At 45.1% G+C, this 25046-nt stretch overlaps 1 protein-coding gene and 1 long non-coding RNA gene across 2 annotated transcripts in view; both read right to left on the bottom strand.

Moving 5' to 3' along the window:
* Dnr1 (E3 ubiquitin-protein ligase defense repressor 1) overlaps window positions 1-25046 on the bottom strand; it is a 57028-nt gene that overhangs the window by 28247 nt on the left and 3735 nt on the right. The gene's annotated exons all lie outside the window — the stretch shown is intronic.
* LOC143182380 (uncharacterized) lies at window positions 1229-9487 on the bottom strand. Its single transcript, XR_013002429.1, has 2 exons — window positions 9475-9487; window positions 1229-1596 (listed from the first exon to the last, which is right to left on the bottom strand). It is a non-coding gene; the product is annotated as an uncharacterized LOC143182380 (long non-coding RNA).

The raw sequence follows: 25046 nt of genomic DNA, 5'->3' as shown, positions 1-25046 counted from the left end.
ACGTTTCGCGTATATTTTTAATAGTATCTTTTAGAGCTATATATAATAGGCAGCTGCTGTCATTTAGAGTTTAGACTTCCATGCTGTTACCTCGATTCGACGAAACTGATACTCTCTCGGAAATGGTAGAGTATAATAAAACGAAAGTAGAAAACAAGAGTGGGCATCCGCAAAGAGGATCTGAAAATTACTTTTGTCGGGTGAGAACCGCGTCGTTCGTCACCAGCTTCTCCATGAGATCCAACACACGGAGCCGTGCGAACAACGGAGCGCACAATTTCAACCTATTTCCATTTCCTTTGCCAGCCTCTTTTCCCAGTGTAGCTCGCGTCGACTGAAGTAGCGACGCGCTTTCCGCGAGAGAGCCATTTTCCACCTATCGTCCTCGCGATTGTTCGCTCTCTTCCGCGGCCAGCCAGAAACTCACTTTTATTCTGTGCCCCTGTGGATACGCGGTAACTTTCAGAGACCGCTGATTTTCGAGCTGCTTCCGCGGAGGCAACTTTCTAGCGCAGAACTCTGCCGAAATAACGACGTGCCCGCTTCCCTTTTACGCGATAGGCAAATAGGGAAAGAGGTAACGATGAGGTAAGACGAGAACGTTGTTGCAAAATTAGAAGCGAGGAGCTTCGTGTGCGGCAACCGCGTGGAAAACCCTATTGCTAACCGTTGAAGGAAAAACAATTATAATTTAGAATATAATCGCAGTCGGGAGAATTAAGCTAACGAACATGGATTCGCGCAAGTTGATCCTTTCTTTTTGCTTGCAGCGAGAAATGAGGACGAATGCGTGAAAATATGAGGGAACGCGCGGCGAAACATGGATGCAGGGAACCAGGGAGAAAAATGAAAAGCAAAGAAACAAGGAGTGCTCTCTACAACGTACGAGTAAGTATGCGCTGTGCAGATATGTGTAGTGTAGGTAAACGAACCAATTTCTCCTGAGAACGAATCGACGGGTTAAACAAATCTATGCTGCTACGAGGAACTTGCCATACGTTAGTCAATTGCGGTTGTTCCCCTGCAGGAAAGAATTCAATAGAAACTGTGTGTCGTTGGTTTAATTCGTTGAAAGGTAATCACATTTTCTAAAGGTTTCACTGACGAATCGGAGGGCGTTTAGAAAGCAAAGACAAGAATACACTAGGAAATAGAGCGCATTATTTGAAAATTTAAAAATTTGAATATTTGAATATTTGAATATTTGAAAATTTGACTGTTACAAATTTGAATATTTGAAAATTTGAAAATTTAAATACTCGAAAATTGAAAAATTCACCAAGCTTGTTCTCTCGCTAATATTTTTGCTCTCTCTTTTTTTATCACGTTTTCCATCAGTAAATTAACGCCAACCGCGTTCATCCGGGCATGAGCAGGTGCTGTTCGTGTTTTTCTTGTGGGGTGATGCGCGGATATCCGAGAAAACATGTCGTGTTTCAAAAACCGGAAACAGAAACAGGAAAACGTCATGCTAGAAATCCACCTCTTGATCCGGGAAATCCTTTGTCCCATCTCCGATCCCCGTTATTCCTTTCTTTCCATTTCTCCTGTCGGGGCTCGTTCTATTCGATCTCTTTTCGCCTTCGGCCAGAATTCCTGCAATTTCCATTCACCATTTAATACCTACTGCTGTTTTGTCTCAAAGCTCCGGGAATTCGGCCGATAGAATCGATTGGAATCAAAACGAAATTAGTTGGATTAAAAGGGTATTTGGACCAGTGCTCCCGTGGAAAGGATTACGATCGTGACGATGTGCTTCGGAACAATTCAAGGGGCTATACTATCGAGGAAACGACTAAACGCGCGTTTATAGAGTTGCGTACTATCGAGGGGATAACTTCACGCCTGGCCGGGAATTTCGTTTAGCTGAGGAAATTACGGTGAAAATTATTGGCAAAAGAGGAAGCATAGAATTAAGAGTGGTTCGATGCGTGTAAGGGGATAAAGGTTTACGAGCTCGTAAAAAAGAGCGACAATCCAGTAGTCTGCGAAGTAGTTTCCGGAACTAATATCCCCTAGTGGTGCAGCGAATGGCTGACAAAGAAATGATGCAGCGTCTGGCAACACTTTCCGATTCGTCCTTTGCCAAACAGAGACGTTTTTTATACGCCTCCCCCGCCAACAGAATTTACACGACCATGGAACTCGGAATCGAATTTTCTTCTCCCGCCTGACAACTCATTCGCGCGAAACTTAAAGTATTAAACCGTCGCGTTCTCCGAAACATTTGCATATTCCAGGCGAATTGGCTCGATAGAAGTTCTCCTGCCGTCGAGAACACGTCGATTTCGACAACGGGGACGACTCGAAAACAGGAAAAAACATTCTATTACGCGTGACAGATCAATTTACGCCACTATGGCATGCACTTCGCGATTGTTCGTTCTTTTAAGCGAGAAAAGCGAATAAAATAGAATGACGCGATAGAAAATATAGAAACATGATTTAGCTGAATATTAATTAATAACAACGAACCGGAGGCTAGGAAAAACAAGAGTAGTCAATCTAAAATTTGTTGAGCTAGCATGTACGCAGTAACAGATATCCACAACCAGTAGTAGCTTGATTTCCTCTGTTTTTCTCTTTTAAAGGACACACTCTGACAAGCAGTAATTCTTTTTTATTGCATTCGCATCTATTTTTATCTGCATGTCGAACTCAGCCTATTGCGAGCAACGCTTGCAGATAAATAAGACTCGAATTGCGAATCTCCATAAATTTCATTACGCTCTAGTCTGAATGGACAGACGTATCAACGCGAAATGAGAGAAACTTTCCTTTTACCTTCCACGTTTCACGTAGTTGATCGCAAATCCGGGAAAATTGGATTGTCATCGTTAGGTAAAGGGTAGCGAAAGGTTATTATCGCGTTACGCGCGTTTGCGTGATCATTCAACGGAGATATCGTGCCGCATGCAGATGCATCCGGAAACTCGGTGCAATTGCAATTCCAACCGCGACTGGTATAACAGAAATAATTATATGTACATATAGGTATATATATCCATTTTCGATGATGCAACTTCTTCTACACGAAAATCCCCCTGGTCGACATTTTTTTCCACGTTGCATAATAAAATATGCACCTTGTTCGATGCAGGCTAAGCTGAGAAGACATAATTTGCGTGGAACAGTCTGGGGACGTAATCCGTGCAATTTACCCCTTGTCTGCGTGCGTTCCCAGAGTTTAGAGCGAGTTGGTAATCCTTCTTTAACGAACTACGTCACGCTTAACTCGTTATGCTGCATTTTTGTAGGTCTTGCTGTGTTGTCTCTCGTAACGAAATTCGACAACATACTATGTAACGAAATTTCTTGAAAAACGTATTAATCAAGCCATCGCGAACAGTCGATGCAAAGAACACTTTAATTAGTATTCGTCAGAAAGACGTTTCGCGAATGGAAGAAAAACTGAGAGATATAGAAGAAAAGAAAGCGCATAAAAGACTGAGTTTTACGTTTCCCGATGAAACGGTTTCAATTAATGCCTTTGTGCAGTCTGGTCGGCCCGTTCGTGGTTCAATTAATTACCGTTACGGTACCTATCGATACCTATCAATGCTGTTACAAATTGATCGTAAAAGCATCGCAAAATTTCCGGCCGGATATTTGAGATGCGCTCAAATTGAAAATGAATCCCAATCGGCTGGCAGAATACATCAACTGCACGTTTCATTGGAAGGGAATTTGAATCAATTTATGAATGCAATTGCGCCAATTGAAATTAAGTTATATACGCTGTAAATCGTTATTTAAATTTTTTTCTTTGCGACACCATTTTCGTTTATTCTTATTTTTCTTGCAGTTCCTGTACACATTTACTAATACGTAAACCGATAACACGGACGAAGAGATAGGAACAAATCTCATGGGAGCAACGTTAAGAAAAGATCGAAACGAAGTAGAGACGATAGCAGTACATCCATCTTGCCTGTCGATCCGTCGCTAAATGAATTCGCGAGTCAATCGATTAATCTTTCCACAATGAATATCTCTCGGCGAGGGATCTCCTTGCTCCCGAGAATTTCGAGCGTTTCGCGTTCGAGGCTTTCTTCTTGCTTGATGCAGGGAATCGTATCGAGTAATCTAATCAAGATAATGGAGTGTCTTGCTACTCTCCCGAGTTTCTTGCGCATTTTTGCCCGCATTAAATTGTTCCGCTGTAAAAAATTCCTCCAACTGCGCTGCAAGCATTCTCTCAGCATCGAGAGGCGAGTGAAAAAGTAACACTTTCGCAGCCGAAGAGAAAAAGAGGCGGGCGATGGCTCGCCGTAAACTTGGAGACGCAAACAAAATTAGTCCCACGAGCTCTTAGGAGCGGCGCGCTAATTAAACTCAATTTACGTAATCACAGTTGCCAACAAGTTCCGTCATCTTCTGCGAAGTTCGCTCTGTACGTAATTTCTCGCGCGGCACGTTGCTCGATATATCAGCGTTATCCGCCTAGCAGAAAAATTCGCCCGTTTCAATTATTCGATGCATGCCTTCGCAATTTTTCTCACGTCACAAGGATCAGCCAAACGATTAACGATCGTGGATCCGACGTGCACGATTTACGGGAATATTTCACGAACCCGTAAATTTCGGTTACGGTCAGATGTTTCGCGACAACTTAATGTGCTGTGACAAATGAACACTCGTATCCCTGTTGTCGCACATTCTCAATTGCAACTGTTGCGCGTACATTTCAATTAATCGTCATTCGTTCGTGCGGTCGCCGAAATTCCGAAGCAACCGAAATATTTTTCCTCGGGAACGAAAGTGTTCTAGGGTCTGGTTGTTAGTTACAGGTGGTCGATTAAGCAATTCGCGAGTAGAGAAGCAGTCAGATAAGATATCAAGTTACAGGCATAGTACACACACTCCACGGACCTCGGTGAAAACCGGCTTCTAATTTATTAGCGAACCTATTAATCGATATCTAGTCATAATTCATAACGAACAAGCAAGCCACCGCCTGCCAGGTAATTTCCTCGAAGCCCATTAATGTAATTACACATTCACTGTACCTACCATCACTGGTTGCCCTGATGCTACTGATAGCCAACATACGTTAACCTTTGATCTGCTTTCTCACAATTATACCTACAAAGGATTCCTCTAGTAAAAGTCCTTTAACGAAAGAACGAAGGCATCGATTGCCAGAAGTCCTCATTCGGATTCAGGTTTAGGAAATCGACCCAATAGAACACGCATAAACGCATTAGTCCAGTTTCACACGTTTCACTGGCTTTATCCCATTATTGGTCGAGGTTGCGGTATAAACGTTGGATAATTGGGTTGCCGACTGTGCCAGCGAAGAGGATCGTAGGTGAATGTGGAGGAGCGCGAAGGGAGATAAATGACAGACGAACTAGCCCAGTAGTCCAGAGCGCCGATGCACCCGTCTATCGATTCGTCCTACTGCTAATTATATGCATCGTTATCCACCGCGAGGACGAGTCGCCTAAAATCACAACTTAACGAGACTTGGAGGCTTATTAATTGCGCTAGATTAAGTAATTAAGTTAAAAGGGAATAAGAGCAGCGTTGAACCTCCTGGAAAGCGAAGGTGGAATGAAGCTGAGGAGAATCAGCGTGTTTCCTTTGATGAGCAATAAGGATGGCAAGGCGTGTTCGTTAGCCAATCTAGACGATGTGTAACCGAGGTAGTTACGCTGCGAGCTCGGTGTATAAAGGAGGAACCCGAGGGCGCTGTGACAAAGCCATACAACCTTGTCAACCCGCCTGTTACGGATACGACACATGGTATCTTCCTGTTCGTGGAATATGTCTAGGATCTAGGCGTCCTTCCCGTATCTACTGCGATACCTTTTCAGGAGAAATGCAAGCGGAACCGACAGAGAGCCTTGGACGCCTCCCAACTTACAGATATTCTATTATGCGGTTAATTGATCTTTCTTTTCACTTCTTTTTCATTAAGTCCAACTTCTTCAATTTCTACTCCATCCTTCGCTGAATCTCTAGCACGAGTTACCGAGTAGAACTTCTTCGTAAAAACAACCAAGTGTTTAGGTTTAATTTCCAAGCGAAAACAAGATCGCAGGATGCGGGCAGAGAGTTCACGGAACTGTGTAATAAATAGAACGTCTAGCTGCCCGCATCTTGCGAGGAACTGGAGGATTTGCGAGGCATAAATTTGCGCAGTTCTTTTCCGTGCAAATAACTATTTCATGACAATTTCACGATGCTACATTAAACTTCGGTCGTTATTACGTTTCAGTACATAATTAGCTCGTTGAGTCATCGGTACGCAGTCATGTACATTTATGAAACGCTAAAAGCACCAAAAGTTCTTTTACGTTTCCCCGTATCGCAGAGATAAGAGCAAAAATTGAAAGCGTAATTAGCATGCTGGGCTCTGTCGTTTGCGAAGGTATCGGTAAATACTTCCCCTTCTGCACACGAGGATTTTATGGATGCAAATTTCGTTTCGAAGAGAAATAGGCAACAGTTCGTGAATTGCTGGTAATCAACGGTATTTGGACTTTGGCACCAAAGGCATGAATTGCCTCGAATACTCGCGATCGCAATTAAAAACGCGTTAGTCGACATAACGAAAGTCAGCAATTATTATCGCACGAGTATGATAATAAGACAAAAAAGACAATTTCGCTGACTTGTACTATAGTTCCTTCATTCCTGACATTACTCTAACTTGCAAATTCATGGAAATTGCATTCACGAGGCGTGTTAATTACGGGAAATGAGCTTAAGCGATTTAACAAGGTTTCGATTAACCGAGCAGAGAAAAGTTGGCGCTCGGGAGAAAGACATCGATAATTCTCAGGTTATCTCCAATTTAGGCACGCGACGTCGATTGTTGGAAAGTCGTGACCGAGTCGTTATTCTCGTGACCTGAACCAAGAAATCCAGAGAGTCCGAGGGAAAGATGCGAAAAAAAGATAAGTTCCACTGGGCAACTTTCCGCGAGTTCGAGTTGAAAAGGTGGAACGATACTTCTCGCGCGGGCACCGAAGGAAAAAATAAAAGAAACGCAAAGACGAGGCTGTAAGTTGGTCGTGAGGACCTAAAACAACGACAAACAATCCCTCTTTCCCCGATTCCGATCAAGACCACCTACCCTGTTTGCCTCGCGCCTCACACCTCCCGATTCTTTAATCGTTCCGAGCTGATTTCTATCCCAAAGCTGTTCAACCCTGCAGACACTCCGTTCTTCTGCCTCGATATCCTTCCCTTCCCTTTTTCGAACCCTCCCTTCGGCATTTACCGAGGCTAATCAGCCCTCTCTTCGACAGCTGAACGAACGTGCTTTCTTCTTCGCGCTTCCAGCTAATTACACCTTACGAAACATGCCAAGGACTGAAATAAAGAACATCAATTACAGAGAGTTTCATCGAGAACGTCTTTTCGCGATCGATGTTCGATAGTGCAAGCTCCGTGGAATTTAGATAGATTTAATTTCCCGCTCAGTTTAATTCGTTACCGATATTGCGTCAATTGTGTAATATAGGAATAATACTTGAACGAGATCCACAAGTAAATCGAGTCTATAACTTTCTTTAGATCACTTAGTAAATTTTCCGTGAATAAGTTACAATGAAATTTCGTTGAAATATCAACGAGTGACCGTGTTATCAGGTTCAAGCACGGGTGCACGCGTTCAAGTGGTTTCTCCTATCGTCGCATAGTCAAGGCATTACTTATAAATATGCTATACAGTTAACAAACTTGTGCCGCACTCTAGCTCGTTACTTTAGACTTTAGATATTACAGTGGGAATACCAAATAAGTCTTATTAATATTCCTCTGCAAGTAATCGTCAAGAGCGGTTCAAATACGTCGTTGCGTGAATCAGTCGATTGAATTTCTTGTAAATTCCTTCGATATTTCATTCGTAGCTGATATACGAAACGTTGACGGAACGAGGTAACTTTTGTACAGTTACATAAACGAAATTGCTCCTAATGCCAGACACAACAGAACACGTTGAGTGAGAACGTGAGAGGGGCACGTGATCCAGCATTTCGCGACACGTTCTATTCGCGTGCTAAACATAGTACACGTTTGCATATGCGTACACATCTACCGATAGCTCAACTGCTAACATCTCCCGAAGCATTGACCGTGAATTGAAAGCAGCACGTGGAAATGTGGAAATCGCACAGCTGATTCATCGCTTATTTAAGCAATTAGAAAAATATTTTTTCACTGCTGGCTATCAGTAGACTGATAAGGACAGTTTGTTGGTTTGTGAGCTTATTAAAAGCACTCTGAAAGCACGTGTCGAATGATAACGTATGTAGCATAAGAATCTTTAGATCGTACATTAATGCTTTCCTGATTAATGAGACATACTTCATCTTCAACTTTGTGGAATTTTTCTGAAGACGAATTAATAGTAGGTACGATACATGTACTCGATTGGACCCATCCCGTGATTATCTACGTTACGATACGCAACGTGACCGACGACGTTCACGGTGCAAAGTCCAAAGTCCAATCGAAGCCGTACACGGTAGAAACGTGGAAAACAGCTTGAATAAACGGCAGGGATCGTATACGTGAAACGCTTCATTTCCATAAATAAGAACCAAGGCCTCGGCCTTAATAAACTCCCCCCTCCGAAACACGGAATAAATTAATTGAATACTTTTCACCTGCAGTCTCCATCAGCGCCTGTACAATATTCAAACTAAAGGCATCATTATTTCGAAAACCAGTTCTTTATTACATCCCTCTTCAATAATAAAAGAAAAGGTCGGTTTTCAAAACCGCATCAAAGTTGAATCGCGTTTGATATCTCGAGGAAGCCAGGATTCTGCTTCGGTCGGAGTGGATAGTAGCTTCTTGTTTCACAAAGACGTTTCCTAGATACGTCGCGGAGGTAGCTGCGGGTAGCGTGCAATTAGCTTCACGAAATAAGTACGCTAGGAATGAAATTGCCTGGCGCCCAGCTCGTCTCGCTGAATTTTTCACGAGGCACAACCAGCTGAGGAGGAACCAGAGAAAGTGTACCGCCAAATGAAAGGGTGATTTGAAAAGGGTCCAACCGGCGGTTGACCTAAGTAATTGCCTGCTCCCCTGACGGTCTTCATCTTCCTTTCATTCAAGGCAACGACTTCGCAGCCACCAGCCGACTGCTATCGACTTCGGGAAAAGTCAACAAGAATTTCTCTGCCATCTTTCTACAAGCGAAAAAATCGTAATAACGACAACAAAGGAACTGGTCGGCTACCCCTTGCTCCTTTCGCCGCGATCTCAGAGATTTTCCTACGGCTCCCAACGTTTTTCTCCGCGAGTAAAAAGGAAAAAGTGAGATATAAAAGACCTGTTATCGATGTATCGCAGGAAATGCCTGTGGGACGCTAGTTCTCGAGCAGAGCTGGTCCTTTTCCAGAGAAACATCTCGTTCGACGGAGCAATACAGAAGTTAGCGATGCTTAACGAAAGAACGTACGTGCCAGCGTAGCCCGCGGAGGGATAAACGCGTGTACGTGATGCGTGACTCACCCACTGGAAAATTTCTTCGTCTCGTATAGAGTAGAGAGCAAATCGAGCGGCTACGTGCGCGACTTTCTGGTCATCTCGTGGTTTTCTGAAGTTCTTACCTGAAAAGAGAAAGACAGTGGCGTTACAAGGGAGAAATGAAACGAATTAAAGCATTAGGAGGAAAGGAGGGAAAGAAACGTTAATCGACAGCATCGTTTCGCGAGAGTATCGAAGACGTTCGCCGAGGTCTGCTCATACCCATTGAGTCGATGAACGAAGTCTAGTTACAATTGGTTTTGTCCGTCGCGTCATTTCCGGCTTGGCCCCTGACGTAATTTCCTGGCCTGGTTCAGCGGCACTGTTCGTGACTTTCAGGCCGTTAACCGATGGTAAAATGCAGTTCCAAGTAGTCCCCGATGCATTAACTGCTGTCGCGTACACGAGCCTCCAACGCTGATTACTATTCGCTGGCAAAACGGTTATAAATAACGTACGATAATCGTGCTAATAGAAACTCTCGTTTCCATCGAACGTCGTTACTCTCAGTTTGCAGTTTTAATATCGTTTAGTTCGCCTCGTTTGCCGAGCTACATACTCTCTCCCTTATATTTACCGTGCCAACTCCCAAGCCATTACGAAAATGAATTCCGTAAAAAAAGATTCTCTTCCCGCTTCGTTGCAGAGACCAAGCATTCCAATCGCGAGGACAATGCTATCGTTCGATTTGTTATCGGCCCAACTACGAAAATGGAGTTTCCGACGAGTTCAACGAACACGGGTACAATATCGCGATGCTATGTACAGGGGACTCCAATGATTCGTTCCATAACCGAATCCCGTGCGAAACGTGACGCAATCGACGGTGTAACTTTACCATCGCAGAAAGAAACGCGTTTCTGTGGGGCAACAATTCGTGCCTTCTGCGCAGAGACGAGAAGCTCGGGAAGAGAACAGTTCCTGAGCGTCGATGAAATCGAAATCGATTAGCAACGTTGCTCGGCCGTAACTGTTTTAGCTAATTCACGTCTATCCCCGTGTCTGCAATCGACAACTATTGTTACGCTATATTAGCGCGATTGTTCGTGAGTGGGCGCACGTTCGTGTAACCCATAATAGACCTCAATAGCGGTCGCTGCATTGATTTCCCATACAGTGAGCCGTCGAAATTGCCTGTTAGATTTTCCAGAAACGGCCGCGACAGTCGGTGTCCGTTGCAAACGCGATATTGTGACAGGTAATATTTATTACGCGGCCCGTAACGATTCGTCCCGATATTATTTGTGACCGACCACGAAGACCACCCCGTCGAATTCGGATTCCTTTTTTCGGGAACGATTTTTCCCTGCCGCTCCTCCGAAAAGACTCGCTCGTTTATCACGCGGGCATACTGATACACCTTTTATCATTTATTCCATGTTCCATTGTGATTCGAGGAAGAATGGCGACCGCGAGAAACGTTCAAGGAAGAAATAAATTTCAGTTATCGGGCGAGGGGAAGAGGCGAGGATCAACGAGCTCCCGCCTGTAAAAATTATACCCCAGCTCGATCGGCTGGTTTTAATTGAAAACCATAAATCTCGAGCCGAAAAAATAACGGCCACATGGATTCTCTGGATATTTCTGTCGGTGCAATACCCCGTCACCTCTGATCGAGCTGGACAACTAGAGAGAAGAATTCTGAAACGAGTGGATACAAATTTGATTCGACGCTGGGTGAGGAAAGTTAAATCAGGGATAAAAATACAGGTCGCAAATTACCGTTAATCCTGCTCTTCTGAGCCAAGTGTGCTTCAGACAAGCTACGACGTACGGGAATATTGAACGTTCCCACGGGAAATTTCGAAAACGATACGAGTACTCGCAAGTCGGATCGAAATTAATCAACGTCACTCCGGCAGGTCTCTTTATGAAAAATTCTCATGTCCCTGGGCAAAAATCAACGACCCACATATTTGTTCACGCGGAAACTGCTAGATAATCACGTTCGAAATGGACCAAAGAAGTACGCAATCCAAGAGGCAACAGGGTACAACGAAATGTCACAAGTAAGCCAGGTTTTGATTGCGTGAACAGACGGCAGAGATAGACAGAAATATTTAAACGTTTCACTGTGCCTGTTTTTAACGAATTCTTTGGTTTATGCAAGCGGTGCTACGGGCCAGCTGAAATAGAAAATGCGTGTCATTCGAAGGAAAACTAGTGCAGGTATCTCCGAGGGATGAATAAAAAATAGAACGCTTTCGAGGGACAATATGAGAATGTTGTTTTCAACTCGCGATCATCGAGCAGCAATTTAAAAACGAAGTCGTGCTCATTTCACGATACGAATAAACACCGACATAAATATTCACGATTGTCCAATCGATAGTCGCGTTTCTACAACCGGTTAACCGCTCTCGGTATATTTATACGGTGCTATCGCGAGCAACGAGAACTTTGTTAATTTCATTTATCGACGATAAATTAAAACCGGTAACGATAAAACGCCTACAGGCGGCGTGCTCGGCCCCTTGCTCCTTCGGAGCTGGCGCAGCGCCAACACTTTGTCCTCCAGATACACTTTGGAGATGCGAAATCAACGAAGACCTTCTGTTTACTTGGAAGCTCGAGTATCGACGTCAAGATGGTTTGAATATCATCGGGCTGCGTCGTCCTTCGTGTTGCTACATCGCAATTATCCAGTCCACGAACGTCTCTTTTCTTTTTAATACTCGAACTCTTTAATTATCGAATCGCGAACGTGCCGAATCGTCCTTTCGTCAAAGTCCAAAACGTCGAGCTGCATCCAGCTTGAGGATAAATTGAAGAGATTCGAGTGGAAGCGACGTTACTCGGTGAAGATGTAATTCGGAGAACGAAAAGCGAACTGACGCGATGCGGCAGGGGATGCGACGAAAATGAAAGCTCGCGATATAAATCTCTCTCGCGCGAAATGCAGTCGCTGGCGCGATCCGACTCGCGAGAATGTTTTCCAGTGTACAATTCGGTCGACGTTCTGCTAAGAGGCGGCGGTAAAATTGCTTCGTGACGTTGCGTTCCGATTGCCAGAGCACCCAGGGATTTCTTTAAAAAACGCACAGAGACGTAAAAGATGCGATACCGTTTCGGAAAAAAGTATCACAGTTTTTCTGTGTCGCGTATGTGCATACCTTTCGCGTGCATCACCCTATCTCTACTATTCTAAACTTTTATTGCGTTATCTGAAAAGAAATGAGCTTTCATGGGATTCTTTTTATGGGCTTATGGCTCTACTGGGACAGTCAAGCATACCGGATTATGCTGCATAATGTCCTGAACGTCCATTTTAAGAAGAGAAAAAATGAATGCTGACTGCATTTCTTTACCACGGAATTGCATAAACACGTTGCTTTTATAGGAGAGTGAATTCCACTTCATACTGTTTTAAAATAAATCCAGGAATAATTTGTTTGCTGAAGTCTTTCATTTCAACAGCTACTGCTTATTCGAAAAGCTCCTGGCACAAGGTGCTCGACGATAGCCAGAGAATTGAGAAAAATCCCTTATACTTTCAGTTTGGCTACTCGAAAGGTCTGGACCGTTTTTTTCCCACGGTACTTGTAAAACCTAGAAACTAGTCAGCCGCTAATTATCTCAGAAAAGATGGAAACTTTTCTAATTCAAGGAAAACCCCTCTTCAGATGATTCGCTTTTCAGCTATGTAATAGCACGTCACTTTCCGTCTGAGAATCATTTACCTTTCTACCCCATAACTGCCGGAAATTTTCTAAAAAACGCCTCGAGAAGGAGGAGCTACCCGCAAAAACTGTCGTCTCAGCATCGCCCAATCAACGTTGAGGCTTTGCAATTACCTAGCCGGTAATTAAAAGTCGAAGGATAGAAATTTTGCGAAGTCTCCTTAACAACTCGCGAGCAAGCGGACCATCATTAAATATCACGTACCACGCTTAGGTACTAATCTTTCCTATTTTCCATTTTCCTGCCAAGCACTATTTTTTCTCTATGTCTCCACCTAATTGATCAAGCATACCGAATAAATTTGCACCAGATGACTGAAAACAAATGGTTCCCTCATCCAAGTCCCACGAAATTTCATCAAACGTCATTCCAAATAATTAACGGGAGGCTGGGCTGCAGCTAAATCGTGAATATCGTCAGATATCGAGCAAACGTCAACGCAATGATACTCCTGTCCCTGTTGCTTCCACGCGAACTATTCTGCTCCTCTGTTTCTGGTCCCAGAGGAACACGAATTACGCTTAGCTATTACACACGTGTCGCTCTGAAATTTGCGTGCACGAACCACTGGATCCTGGAACGCGTTCTGCCTGTCCTGTTCGCGATCGCGTCGCGTCCCTTGCCGTCTCCCCTTGTTTGCGTAGTTTTGCCCATAGTTGATGCACGCTGCTCCAAAATGTTGCTAAATGTTCGGATGCGTAACGCGATAACGCGTGTTTCGCGGCGAGGTATGGGTTTTGCTTGCGAAACTCTCGTTAGGAGACATTCAGAGGAACGGCAAGTGTTACTCAAGGAGAAAAGATGTCATTGCTTGGCAGAACTTTCGATTCCGCAAGGATCTCTTCGCTGACACTCTTCTCGAGTGTAATATTGAGGTCACGAGAGATTAGAGGCAAAAATATATGGAAATTTCCCCCACTATTTTGTGCAGCCGTCTGACTATCGTCACCTCCAAATGATATCTACTGAAACCTGTTTTTCTGGTTCCTCCTCAGCTTAGATCTTACGGGTTGAAAGTCTAACAGTTGTTATAGGTAATTTTGAAAGTTGCCGTGAAGAAGGTAAACAACGCTGGAGCACTCTACTAGCCTAACAATGAGAATTCTAAATCAAATTGTAGTACTCGTCGAGATTTGAACTTTTAAGCTCTCCTTCGTCGAGTTCCAGTCCCCAAACTCGTCGACAACTGGACTTTAACTTCTGAACTCTACTTACTACAGTTTCGGTGCTAGGTGCTGCTCACTCACTCGCCCACATTTGATCTGGAACTCTCATTGCTGTGCTATTCATTTGAAGCTGCATTCTTCTCTGAAATCTCCTGCACTTGGCACGCTATGATCCATCACCACGGTTCAATTTCTCGACGCAACTGCTCGTATTTTCTCGAAGGCACGCCTTATTTCAATGAATGGAGTGACTCGCCTCCCGAAAATGTTACTCGATCGAATAGCCAACGCTTCATCGAGCCAGCGCTGCAGCGCACAAAACTATCTCGTGCAAACGACAGGCCAGAAATTCGGTTTGCGAACGCGCAAATTGCACTTTTTCCGTGCAATCCAATACCCCTGGCCATTTCGCTTTATCAGTTTGCGAGCACAAAATTGATGCTAGTGGAGTATTAACAATTTATGCCGAAGCTTGAGACTCTCCCTCGCGCTGACTTTTTTGCAAGAGACTAAAGTCCATGCGCTGTCAAAAAGAATGACGTTGATGCACTATTTACGCTCAGAGGACATTTTTGCAGCACACAACGAATCCGTAACCACTGTTCGTTAACCCTTGACACCTCTGATTTATGCGCATTTCGTAGTACCGGAGTGTGTAATGTCATTGTTGTCTCGCTTTCTGACACTTCCCTGATAGCATCGATGCACTTTGGTTCCCGCAACTTATTCGGGAATGCACCTTCTTCGCTCGAATCGTTCAGATTTTCTGAGGCAATCGTCCGCAAGGTTCGGATAGAAACAGAAACGGACGAAGGGTAGGAGCGATCAACGAAGAACGCATCATTGCTATTTATTCAAGCCATTTCGCAGCTGCTGCCTACGGCACGCGCCACCAGGAAATCGAGTTTTATTTTCATTGTTCGTATTTACCATAAATTCGATACGTGCACGCCACGATAATGGAGGATTCGAGTTGCGGCCACGCAGCGTGTACCCGGATATCGCTTCTCGAAAAATAGCCACGCGTGACGCTGGAACGCTTGTAAATCCTAGCAATTCCACGCGTTTTCACCTGCGACAATCCTCTCTTTTACTCGCGCGACAGGATTTCAAACTCGTAAATTCTTAGCGAAAAAGAGAATTCTTTTTTCTACCAATGGCCCGAGGCGAAACAAAGTCTAATACCTAACAATTTCTCGTTCGAAAATTCGCTACTTTATTATACTACTGTTTGCAGTGTTGCTATCAACGCGCACCTACGTCGCCAGAGTTGATCCGTTTAAGCAGGAAGTCCTGCCATTTCAGCCAATTTAAATGAATCACTATCATAAAGGGCTGTTCAATCAAGCACAGCATGCGCTCCGAAATACTTGTCCCCGTTCCTCTTTATACAGCGTCGGCATAGAGTTGCAATGTTTATCACTGAGTGATGAAAGACCGTGGAATCGTTCGACAATAATGAATCGTGGATCAATGTCTCATGCATCCTGCCAGTTTTTCAAAGCGCGGGACTTTGTTTTCCCGATGCAGTTCCATGACACTCGAGTCGGTTTACACTTTGAACCGGAAATGAAGCGAGAAGAAGGCGATTTAATGAACTAGCTACAGGCAAAAGACAGGGTGACGGCGCGGCGCACGAGGAATTTTAAAAACGTCGACAGTCCTGTATATCGACAGAGAAACGATTTATCTTCCTCAGTCGCCAACACGGACGCGACGCTGTATAAGATTTCAATTGAAACACCTTTATCGCAGCGTTAACGCTGTAACAGTGTAATTTCGAAAGCAATTTCCTCCGAACTCATAATCTTATCCATCCCATTGTATATCCTTCGGGATCTCGTTGAGATTTATGCTGCCCCCTGCCACAGGAAAGTAACTGCGATGAACGGTCGGCAATTACAGCGGATATTAATATGATCCTCCTTTATGAAGGCATAAGGAGGCTTCGTTAAGCCGTTCACTTAATGAATCCGAATGCACGAGTCGCGGGCATATTAGAATTCGCTTGACATCACCCTTAAGCAATCTTCGCGATGGAAACGATCTCAGCGTGGGGAAACTGCCACGGTTTAAACGAGGCTACGAAGCAGCAATGTATATCTGCTAATGCTCTATATACGCGTGGCTTGGCCGTGGAGGGATTAACGTGTCTACAGCGCCCGAGCAACGAACTTCCATTCGAGCTTGTGAAGCCTCTTGAAAACCAGCGTCGCGACGTCTGGCTACTATCAAAACAGCTCTTCAGAGAATCACGGGTTTCACAGAGAATCACCAAATATGTACGCGGTTTTACTATTCCTCATTTCTTGTACGCGTTCAACTCCGACGAGAGCTCGAACATTCCTGGCTAATTTGCCGCAATACACGGCGAACTTTCGCGTCAAGTCAGCCCGCCATTGTGGTAGCTCGAACAAAGGATTTAGCTCGAAATGGTGGCGGGTCTTGCAGGGCTGAACTCTCGATCAAGAATTTAAAACAGTCGATAGTATAATATTGGACGCGTACAGACAGTCCGGCACCGTAATGGTTGCACTTTATGTCACCATTTCTATTGTAGTTCGCGTCAAGACTAGGAACTAATCTCGGCTACCGATTCGCCGGCGCCTGGAATGTCGCCAGTGCGGAAAGTATAGCGCAAGTTCGGTCCATTTGTAAAACGGAACAATCGCATACTGTCGAAGGGCAATACGCTGGCCTCGAGTTTGCAATAATCGTCCGCCACAAATTTTCCACCATGTTCTTGGTTATTTTGTCCGAGGAGCGAACGCCGTCTTGCCAGAAACAACTCCCCCTCGATCTCCCATATCCTCGACGGAGGCGAGGGCGTGTAGTTCAAACCTGAGTCGACTTCACGAGCAAATTTCGAATCCCCGTTGTTACCAACGCGAATGTAATTAAATTTGCTAGTCCCCCGCCGCTGTAACCCAGTTCAACTACGTAATTACGCTTCCATCGATGAAGCCCACGGATAACTATGGTTTCTCGTATGGTTAGCCAGAGCTAGAATCAGCCTAGTATCCCGGCCGCGGCGAGTCACGACAGTCGAGAGCTCGCTGCATTGCATAGCGCTCCCCGCCACGTTTGGGTAAATGTTTGCGTTCTTCCTTGCATTGTCCGATCCTAACCAAAACCCAAACTATCGTCATTCGATCAATTCCATCGGGCAATGCGGACTAATGAAGCTTTCACGCGCGATCACCGATAGACTACGCAGTATGACGTTATTTCCACAGATGTGACTCTCAGGATGGGAGAAAGGAGCAGACGAGCGATATCTCTTCCATTTCTATTTCGGTCTGTTGAAAAGGAAATGGTATTCCCCGTCAGCGTCTCGTCTTTTCGCATGTCTTGGCGAGACATCGCAACAGTAGACCACAGAATCGCGGTTTCGCGATAAAAACAGACATAGTGGTTCGCGGAAGCAAGGCGCATCGGTGCTGAGCGACGCCTTGAATTAGCACCATGGATCTCGTATCGAAATTTACCGTCGAAAAACATTCACCAAGAGTCTTGCAGGTGCGCAATGAATTCTAGCGCACAATCAGTGTCAGCGCAACGAGAAAGCATTTATCGACAGACCTCGGCAGCGCGTTCGTTTTCGGCTTCAGAAAAGCTCTCGGGCGGGCAATTGCCCGCTGCATTCTGGACAGCACGGTACGTTAATGAGGTAACCGCGCAATTAACAGAAAAGTCTCGACCGCAATTAGCAAGGAAACGTTTCCACATGCAGAGGCTGTTGCGTGGCATAAAGCTAGGTGTTCCGACAATTTCCCTTAATCGCACGTATCCTGCTCCTCGGCAGGGCAACATAACTCGCTTTTATTTGCCTGATGGCGACAGCTCGAACCTGAAGCGAAATCTTCATTGGCAGGATTAAAAGGTTCCACTTATTCCCAGCTGAATAACGAACGAGCTTAATGAGGTAATTCACCGTCTAAGGGACGCTCGTTTGGAAAAAAGATCCCCGTTCAATCGACGTGGATTGTTGAGTGCTCATGTGCCGCTGCAGTTCAATGATCGATCAAGTTTTCCTATCTTTTATCACTCGATGATTTCACTGAGGCGTTCAAGTGATTATCGAGCAAATTTTTGATCAATTTCAAGGGGATCTGTTAACGCTTCACCTCGCTGTCGAGTCCTTTCTGTTTCCCAACTGGATGCGTAGATTTTGACGGGCACTGGGCTTTTCGTTTCGACACAATTGAGGTAGCCACGCCGATCGATCGAAATCGCGTTAAAGGGCATAGTCGAAACTAGGCAAAAATTGCACTCTCTTCGAATAAAACTTCTGACCGCTTACAATAACGTTTATCCGACAATTGCGCCTGGATTACAGTCGGCGAGGAGTTGCATTTGCATGGATTAGCCTATTGCCATTCAAGGCTTTATTCCGGCACATATGCGTGCTGTATCTCAATAACTAGATTCCAGCGTGTACCAATCGTTGATACGATGAACATCGGCTACTTCTATCACGAGAATACTATTTTCTACTTTCACGATTTCGTTGAACCCAGACGCCTAATTCTCGTGCCGCCGTATTTCTCGCGAGATAAACAGTTATCGTCGAAACTAAAGAAGCTTCGTCATTGTCGAAACGGAATGAAGAAGAATCGCAGATCCGAAGGTGGAGTAGCACCTGGCCTGCGCTGCAGAGTATCTTCAACGTCCCGTCCATCCAATTCTTCGGAGAGAGGCAAAGCTTCCCGAGAATCGGGCTGACAGGGAAAAACAGCAAAGATAAAAGAGTGGAAAAAGAAGCGCGGCAGGAACCTATTACCGTATAACTCGATTTCCCCTTGAACCAAGAGAAACCGCTCCAGCACTTCTCTTTCTCCCCTCAGAAGCAAAACCATCTCTTCTACTTGGGAAGGGCGAAGAAAATCCACTTGACGTAAAAACCAACTGTCCACGGTTCCCGCCAAGTAAATATCACCCAGATACTCAAGCGCGGCTTTCGTCCCGAGCACTTGCGGTAAATGAAAGCGAACAGTATCGCGTGTTTGCTTCGAACTCGCACTCAGTTCGCGGATTTTCCCGCGTTTCAGGAAACTAACGTTAATCTCCCAAGATCATCGAAAGATAACTGTAGGTGGTCCAGAGAATATCGACCAGGGAAGTAAAGGCAATTACAATATAGATGCAACATTTATCTTCCACTTTGTCTGATGCAGAGTGTTACTTCCCTATGTGTATGTGCAGTGGCTATCGTAGAATGGGCGTTTCGTGGATGATATAACAAACGTTTCAGTAGCAGGTATCGGTGGAAGAGATAATAACGCCGCAGCAGCAATGCGGGCGATGTTGCGAGGATCCCACCAGCAGCCCATCGATGTTCAACTTCGCTAACGTTTCTTGCAAATCTCATGGGGGTATGTAACGTGCACGCTCTCCCAACTGTCTTCCTATTCAGAGATGCCTGCTTTCGGGGCATATGTGTCCCCCAACGACGCGACGCGACGCGACGCGACGCGACGCCGAGCTTGGATTAATTCGTTCCAACTCGTAAACAGAAAATTCGGGATCGCGAAACTTTGGGCTCGTTCCATAGAGACAGCTTTGAGCTCGCTCGTTCACGAGTTCCAAACTTATGTCATTTCCTCCGCTGTTTTTTCAACCTGGCCTCCAGTCAGACTCATGCAATTCGACGAACTAACGATAATTCCCTGAATATCGAGCTATCGGAGTTTGCGGGCAAATCATTTGACTTGTGAGAAGGACTGCTAATGGGAAATTCAATGCTCTTAATTAGTAAAATTCGAGCGTGGTCGTCTAGGAGAGCCTTGCCCACCGATATCTTCCTTAGACTATTTGCCCACCGACATTTCGTAGATATGGACATTGCCTGGCAAGATAACGAGAGGCAAGGTATGCACCAATTCCAAGGGAAGACTCCTACTCTAATGGAGAGGCTAAAGCGTACGGTTTCGACCTTCCCCGATCCACGTAGAAGAGATAATAATGTCAGTATAGCGGCAAGGTATAAACGTCAACGTAAGCATTCCACGGGGTATTCCTATGTGCTCTTCTGAACCTACAGTATTTACCTCTGAACGTGTTCGTTCGAACGCACTAACGGTCGTGCGCGTACACGTGTGGGCGGGTTGTCTATAGATATGGGAAACGTAGGAGCGGACGTTACATATGCATGCGAGAGGGGCGAGCAAGGAAGAGAGAAATGGGTTTGACTAAGGTCGTTCCCTCAGGGCTAAACTGGTCCTGAATACGCTTTATGATTCTGTACGAGTTTCCTATAGAGTTCCCTACCAGGGACCGTGCTTTCTGTCTAGCCACTCCACCTTCTGATACCTATCACTGAAAGAACGGACACATTGCACGTGTATGGAACTCGCTGGATCGTCTGGAAAAAGGACTTGGGACGTCCTACTACTGTGGCCAGCCGTATCGGCCAACTGACGTCCGTTTCGGTGGCGTTTTAACATCCCTTTTACTGGTTCATATACCTCTATATTTCTAGGTATCGTGTGTTGGTACTTTACAACTCCTCGTAAAGAAGACCAGTGGCTAGGGTTTTAACATTTCACGATTGCTTTCATCACGCATCTGCAGAACCATTATTTCCCACTAACGGAGAATTTCTGCGGAAAGGCCAGCTCTGTGTTAACACGAACAAACGATAACCGAAAATATCATTGTATCGAACTGTTTCCGTGATCCTTCGCGCGACGTCGCGTCAAAGATAAGCCTGAGTTATGGATGGACGTAGACGTAGTCTCGATGCGATAAGCTGCTCTTGATATCGGGCAATCGTTGTGGATTAGAAAGCGAGCGGAGTTAGCAGGGAATAGTGGTTCAGTTCCACGAAACTGCTGTCCTTCTACCTCGAGATATCAACCAATATACCGAGGCACGTCGGCGAAATTCTCAGAAATACCATCCACCCACCTGCCACAGTATTATTCTTTCATTCTCTCGTAAAGATCATTCGGACGACACGCGAAAACCATCAGCGAAATATTTTATTTTCCTCAATATTTCTCTCGATTTCCTCTCTGTTTTTTTCGACGATCAAAATATTTCGTCTCGATAGAAATTCTTTCACATCTATTACCGCGTCGACAAGCGAGAGAGGGGAAAGAAATAGAAGAATGGTGAGAATGCATCACGGAAAGTATGAAGGTTCCGCACTGGTGAAACGTCAGACCACGTAAAAATTGTCGACGAAGCAGACAGTTTCGCGATATGGTTCACTGTAGTGCGTAATGCGCAGAGATTGCAGACGCAGAAGAAAGGGGAAAGAATAGGAGATGAAGCGAGGAGCGATTCGAAAGGATGGTACACGAAGATAATACGAGAATGGGAGTCGACGAGGGCTGTGCAGCCGACTGTTTTCGTCCAGCACCGCTTCAAATTGCTGCCATATTCCGGAGCAAATGAGAGATGCATAATCCACGGCTTGTGCGAACCTGCGCGCGTAGTAGCTCGGTGTAATGAAGCGTTTTAAATGCAGCTTTTAAATCAGCTGAAAAATGCGCGAGAGATCTATGGGCGAAAGGGACCCCAGCATTCGGTTCCACGGAAAACCGATCCTCTTGCAGGGATTCCACAACACCGCTGGATGATAATCGCTGCCTTTCAATTGCGACGCGCCCTTGCCGAGAGGAGATGAAATTTGCGATTGGAGCCTCCTCTTCCTTTGGTTAAATTCCTAATTTCCACCCAATTTCGAGACGCGCGCGTGTATTGCGAGCATCCTCTAATTTCGCGGTTGCCTTCACGATCCGCAAAAAATTGCGAATGCTTCGCGGTTGTTGTAATTTTCTCCGTAAAACAACAGCGACCTCGTTCGAGAGAGAAATTTGAATTACGTTTCGCGGTTGAACACTGAAACCGCCGACATTAATTCCTGCCGTGACGAATTTCCAGGGAGCTTCCATCAGGAAAGGGATCGTCTATTCTTTGCTTGTTTCGTGTTTTCGAATCGATATTGGGAAAACAGATCGTTCCTCGATATCGTGGAAAAACTGCCACTCCCGATTTGTGTCTGAATACGTTTAATCTAGGAGTAGGCAGCAGTATAGTGCAATGATTCTAATTGACGGGGATCTTTTCATTTCCGTCTGTCACGTCTCTCCCAATTTAGCGTATTTCACCCAATTTCCGTTTCGACCGTCAAGAATCCAATCACCGTTAACGCTTCATCTAACTTGTTAACCCAGATATTGCTATTTTTCTTCTTCCTCCTGCTTTCCCCATTCTAGGACCGCGCTGCAATTTCAGAAATTTCTTAATAGTTGGTGGTAATCGATCCACAATGGCCAGCCAATGTATCGCGCGAATCTTCGTCGCTAATTCGCCCGCTGCTTTTTCGCTTTCAAACAGTAATCTCTCGTTTTTCTTCGCAAACTTAATTATAACTTTATCCGTGCGAGAATTTAATTTACCGACGGTGTAGCAGAAGTGTGCAAAAGAAAAAGGGGAACTTGTGCTCTTCCTTGATTCTCCGCCTCTTGATTATCCTCAATGTTAATAAGTGGGTCGCTGAAAATTTTCACCACCTCATTCAACTCAATTTCGCTATTATCATTCGCGACCTCGCGTCACTGTCACCGTCTTTTACCGGTAGAACACTTTACTGTCTTAGTCAATTGTCGAAAATATTACCCTGGCTTTTGACGGTATCAAAAATGTCGAAAAGCTCGTGCCTATCTTAGAGCAATGTCGATACGAGATTCGAATGGTAGCAGACATTCTTGCGATGTGCGTCGACCAGGGTAGCCTGGAAACATTCGATCCGTGTTTCATCGCATCTGTATCGGAAATCCGATCGTTGCTTGACATCCTATGAACGTATACTTCGAATCTCTCCGACATACGTACCGATGTTTCTCGTACACGCGTGTCTCTGAATGCTCGTAATGTTTCATACCAGAGCGGAGAACAGGGTGTATCGAATTTGCGAACAGGAGTCAGCCAATCAGAGGATGCTTATCGTGACACGCGTGATTGTTCCTCGAGATTAATTGAATTTGTAAAATAACGAGGGTGCAAATTTCCTGATCCACCCCTATTTGTCATTTTACGATCGATAATTAACAGTTCGAGTAAAATAGTAGAATCCCCCGCGCGCGATTGGAGCAACGTGGCGAGTTCACGCGCCGTGCGGAACGTAGCGATAATAACAGGTCATTTGCTTTCTTAATGACATTCAATCGCGTACACCGGAGATCTTTATTACACGTTACCATGACAAACGACGTAATCACACGTCGTATAATATCTGGTCATGATTGACGTTGCGGATAAGAGAAGGAGAGGGTGAGAAAGAGGTCGAAAACCGACAGACGAGGTCTTGGAAGCATCGTCCTCGGCGAAGAACTTGGAGTTCTTGACAATTTTTCGAGACAACCATCCCCCATGATTAATCTCTCGTTTCCTAAGAAGTAATGAGTGTCTAATGGAATTAGAGGCGAAAGTGACAGGAGATGGAACCGATGTTAAGATGAAGTTCACCTGTCAGGGAAGAGCGACGAGCACAATAGACGATCGAGCGAAGAGGAGGGAAGGAGATAGGAAGACGCGGGTCCAGCAATTTCCCAATGCAATAACAGGCCCTTGTTCGTGCAAAACGGGCACTATAAAGCCTCAGGATATTGCCTTATTCAACGGCCGTTGAACGCGACGGAGTGGCTGCAAAGAGGCTTTGTTGCGCTCTCTTCCTTTTCCATCGTTGCATGAAAAAGAAAAGCTCGCGGGTCTACTTAACCCTTGCAGACAAAAAGATTCGGAGGAGGAACCTATGGAGGATAGAATACACGAGAACAAAAGAATAACGAAGGAGTAGTGGGAGGATGAGAACGGATGCAACCAAACAAAGATTTATTCGTCAAGATCTGAATATTCCCAGACGCATCGAGACGTGCCAGCCAACTCGAAGAAGCAGTGTTCCAAATGAATTCTATTTCACGAAATTAATTAATATTCCCAACCCTGAGGATTCGTCTCTACTTTGAACCCTGTTCCTCTGGCTAGCAAGCCTCAAGTTTTTCACTCTCGTACACGCGACAGTGTGCAAAGAAGATTGACCATGCGAATAAATGTGTTGTCGACGAGAATGTTTCGTGTAATGAACACAGAGCCACCCCTGGTACTGTGGGGTACGGATGAAAGGGTAGCAAAGTTCTCCGTTCACTGTGCTCGATTTCAATTTACTCTAAAACCGAGAGTATGGTGCAGTCGCGCTGGTTCTCGTATGTCCTCGTCGAATGTTTTTTCGGTATTTTGAATGGAACGAAGCACGGGGGCAAGCGGGAAATGTACGCTGTACGCGCATGGAAACAGAAAACAAGGGAAGCCGAAAACCCAACAAAGGGCCATTTAGAATGACAGAGTTGCTAGCGCAGAGCGTTTCGCGAGTATATTTTTTTCGTCGCGTGTCCTGGGAGAACAAACGAATGGAAATGGAATAACGAGGAGGTCCTGGGCTATCTATGGAAGGTACGAGTCCCATAGGTTCGTGTCGCTATAAAACAATCGATGAGGTACTCCCGAGCGCAAGTACGACCACCACTAAAAGTTTTAAAACCCACAAAGGAAACATTTAGAGGTGCCAGGCAGTGATGAACGAGCTTTCTGGATCTAGTTGCTAGCTCCCACCGCGGTCTTCGATGTTCCTTCAACTATTTCTCTTTCTCTCGGCGTCGATTACTTTCCTAACTTGCCCTAGAGAGACGTAAGTTCAAGGAG

The sequence above is a fragment of the Calliopsis andreniformis genome, chromosome 8, assembly GCF_051401765.1.
Source record: "Calliopsis andreniformis isolate RMS-2024a chromosome 8, iyCalAndr_principal, whole genome shotgun sequence".
NCBI classification, from domain to species: Eukaryota; Metazoa; Arthropoda; class Insecta; order Hymenoptera; family Andrenidae; genus Calliopsis; species Calliopsis andreniformis.
This window is presented reverse-complemented; position numbering and strand designations above follow the sequence as displayed.